At 40.1% G+C, this 3,995-nt stretch overlaps 1 pseudogene; it reads left to right on the top strand.

The window, feature by feature from the left end:
• The first annotated feature begins 208 nt into the window (after nucleotides 1–208).
• On the top strand, nucleotides 209–3,556 carry LOC147457753 (uncharacterized; annotated as a pseudogene).
• Nucleotides 3,557–3,995: the final 439 nt, after the last annotated feature.

Below are 3,995 nucleotides of genomic sequence, written 5' to 3'. Positions count from 1 at the left end.
GCAGGCTGAGGTTGTGGGTGAGATGGATGCCGGAGATGAAAATCGACTCCACATGAAAAGAGGAGAAGATATATTACAAAAAACCAGAATTCTAAGCTGCTTTGAATGTCCGCCCATCCCTCTCTGTAGACTAATTCCATATGCTAGAGTGCGAGGACTAAGGGATGATGTTAGTGGACTCAAAGCTACGTTTGCAAAAGAAGGATACATGCAAGAAAAGGGAGCATTTATTATGTCTCTTTGGACATGCAAGCAAGAAGATACCTTTGTGTCTGGTAAGCATAATTCTAGTTTGTTCTTGCTTGATTTCTCTTGATGTCTTTATGCTAGTAGCTGGTTAGTCTTTATATATGCTTTTCTTAAGATGGTTTGTATGCTATAAATTTATAGATGCCATTAAAGATTCTTGGGATCCAATTTGGATGGAGGTAAATGAAGATTTTGAAAAATAAATAGCATCACGAAATGAGCTTCATATCCTGTCAAAAAGGATGTTCTACGTGTGGGAGGGCAACCACAGGACCGTAGCTTGGGGAGCGGCAATTAAAGAAAAGTTCTCTTTGGTAAGAGAGAAGCATTGCAGGGTCCTATGTACTATTATTGATCCCACCAAGGTATCAGAGATTGCACTGTTGGCTGGGCTACAGAGAATGAATTTGTAAGTTTCATTTTTCCGTTTTGAAATCTTGTTGAGTCTTGTCATGCAAGGGAACTTTTGTAGAAAAATGTTTTATGTTTGACTGTCAGCATGAACACCCACGCACTTGTGGCTTCCCATTTGCAAGATGAGTTGGTTAATTGCTCAAACATATGTGGTGCGGATCACGACGAATATCTGAAGTGTTTACCGGAAAAAGATCAAAAAGTAATTGCATTGATTAGGAAGAAATATTCAAAAGGAGTTGAGCCCTCGTATCCTTTGACAAGACGATATTTGGGAAAATTACTTTGTATGTCTTGTGAATATTTCATTTTAATTATTTTACTTGTTTTATAAGAGTTCATTTTTTAAGAGGCATATTATGACATGTTCAAATCTCTAAAGAAATTCATATGCGTATGGATCAAGCACGTCAAAGGTTGCCTGCAGACGATCTAGTTAAAGAAGAGGAGAAAATTGTGAATGATCTTGCTCTCAAGTATGGTGATCGAGTAGGGAAGGTAAGTTAAACATGAACACTTTTAAATGTTTATGATTGGTTAACAAGATTTCAATTTTTACGTATTTTGTGTTTCTTTTAATTTAGATGTTGAACATTGTGGATCCTCAACTTGGAGAGGATTGGTTGGCCCGTTTGTGGGCTCTTAGATGGGGCACCGATAGTTGGGCCACATTGGAGAAGCTCAACCTAATAGCTCTCCAAGACGCTCCTGTTGAGAGCAAGATCTTGTGGGTTTCTTTGCTGGAATCAGATAAGATCACAAGAGCTGCTCATGGGCTTAAGTGTGGAGATCTGTTCTTTCGCTTGTGAGTTTAGCTATCGTTGTGTTAGTTTATGAGCTTGTTGTCTAAAAAAGTTGATAATGATGTACAATGTTGGTATTTTTCTAGTTGGATTCGTAGAGAGGGATTACTACAACGTATTTTTGGGAGGGCTAGCACTCTTCTTTTAGATTTTGTTGATGTGCTCAATGGCGTCAGTGTGCCTCCTGAATGTACACTCTCCATTTATTTTGAAGAATTAAAGCTTGAGGCTAGAGCTCACCTCTTTCCTGTTGAGACTAAGTTTGGAGCCAAGACAAACGATGCAGAGTTGTTGGAACCAAAGAAGGAAGATGTGATTCCAATGGCGGGGGCTCAGAGGCTTCTCTATCGGTGAGAACGATAGCTTTAATTATATTACTAGTTGGTGATTAAAAACTTTGACTTATTGAGAGCCTTCGTTTGTAGGTATTTTTGTCACTTGAAATCTATGGGACATATTGTCACGATCCCTATGATGGCCAAACAATGGACAAACATAGCTCTGGGTGATGGTTGTATGTATCCGAAATCAATGCAACATTTGTCGGAGTGGGAGTTGGGTCATTGTCCATGGTGGGTGGATATGGTCCAAGGGCATATCCTCGCTAGAGAGAGGGAGCTTCATGATGAAATGAAGAAGCAAAAAACTACAACCACAAAGACAATGGATCCTCCAATGATAAAAGAACATCTAACTACAAGTATGAGTACTTTATGAGTTTCCTTAAGAAGTATTGATGCTTTAGTGGTTAATGTAATTTTGAATTCTTGATTTAAAATTAGTAGGTGGTACTAAGGACAAGTGAAAACAAGCTGCAGATGTTTCTACAGATGTGGATGTTAGGGAAGAGTCATTAATCTCACATGGTTATATTCTTGAACTCTTGATTTCTTGAGGTGGTGTAGTTTACATTGCATATTTTCACACTTGGGAATCAATGCAGGTGTTGGTTGCACTCTTACAGTGAGAAAGGTTATCTCTTTTGTGCATGCCTCAAACTTTCCTATTGGGGTCTTTGGCTCTTCCAAAGATGTCAGATGTATGGGAGTGGTTGGAGACTATATTGCTATTGCCAGTGACTTTCGTGCAGAGCTACGAAACCCAGTTTGGAATTCTGTTCATGATCACATGCTCAAAGCTCGAGAAGATGGTGTGCAATATACCCGAGTGGGCAAGAAAGTGGCTTGGGTAGCTGCTTTCATATTTTTGGATTTTCCATTCGGTGGTTTGCATCATGCATCCACAACAACGCCATCTTGCGATGTCTGCACAGAGGATCATGTTCGTGGTGGAGTTCATCTCTCATTCTCTACTCTGGCTGATTCGGGTTGGGTGTTGATCATGACATCATGTTTTGGTGAGTCTCTAACTTCACTTGTCTAGTTTCTCATGCCTGGTAATAATTGTATCTCATCTTCTCTGTAGGGGATAGCATTTGGTGGGTAGAGAGTTTTTGTAGGGCATCCGACTTGCTTATTCATAGGCGGATTGTGCTCCTTCATCATGACGCATATGGTTTTGTTCGTAGCTATGAGGAGCATATTGAGGTAATCTATAAAAACTATGAAATCATGCTACTCATTAATTTGATAGTTTGTTTATCTCTTTTTTTGTTTCTTGTTGGTTTGCAGTGCGACACATCTATGATTTTCTTAATTCATAGACGAGGGATGCAACCTCCTTGTTATATTGCAGAGAGTACTTCACTATTTCGCTCTCTTGGTATGAGTCCTACGGATTCGATGATGAGACATTATTTTCCTGCAGCCTCGAGAGCCCTTGCTACTCTACAGAAGAGCCACTACGTGGAGGCCTTCAGATGAGTCATGCATTGTTAGCATGCTTCGTGGAGATGCTATGCAGACGTGGTGGTATCTGTTTGGAGTTCGGGTGTGGGACAACACCCTTCCTTGCAGCTTGCCTTGTTACTGGGCGTGCATGTTCTTAAATTGAGTGATGAGGGCTTGATATTGACGTATGTGCAGCCATTACTGCTTTCACGTGGGCGGAGTGCTGAAGATGCCACCACATCTATAGATGTGGAAGATGAGGGTGACAGACCTGGTGGGAACCCGTTTGATGACTTGTGAGGCTCCCACCCTCTCATTGACATTTTATTGCATTTTTTTATGTTGGACTTTGCTTGTTGTCAGGATTTCGGATATTGTGTAGTGTGGCAATGGTTTTTTATGTTGCGTGTTTCGCTATGTATGGTGTTGGGTCAATAATCTAGTTCTCTTGTTTCATTGAAGTATTTTGCCACTATATATAGAGGAGACCGCAAGAAGAATGGCCTCGGACAAGCGCTACGACTACAATATCCAAAATGAGCGACAGAGACGTAATTTGTTCATCAATGATGAGTGTGACTCATCATAGTGATATGGGTGAAACCCATGCAATCTCTTGATGGAACATTTTTGTTATCTTTTTTGGTGGGAGATATAATTGTTGAAATACAAAAATAGCAGGTTTTTTTATGTTGGATGTTTAAGTACTTGTTTTGTTTGGTAGTAGCTTCACTCTTAC

The sequence above is a fragment of the Adiantum capillus-veneris genome, chromosome 5 (assembly GCF_014529385.1).
Source record: "Adiantum capillus-veneris isolate H3 chromosome 5, ASM1452938v2, whole genome shotgun sequence".
In the NCBI taxonomy this organism is placed as follows: Eukaryota; Viridiplantae; Streptophyta; class Polypodiopsida; order Polypodiales; family Pteridaceae; genus Adiantum; species Adiantum capillus-veneris.
This window is presented reverse-complemented; position numbering and strand designations above follow the sequence as displayed.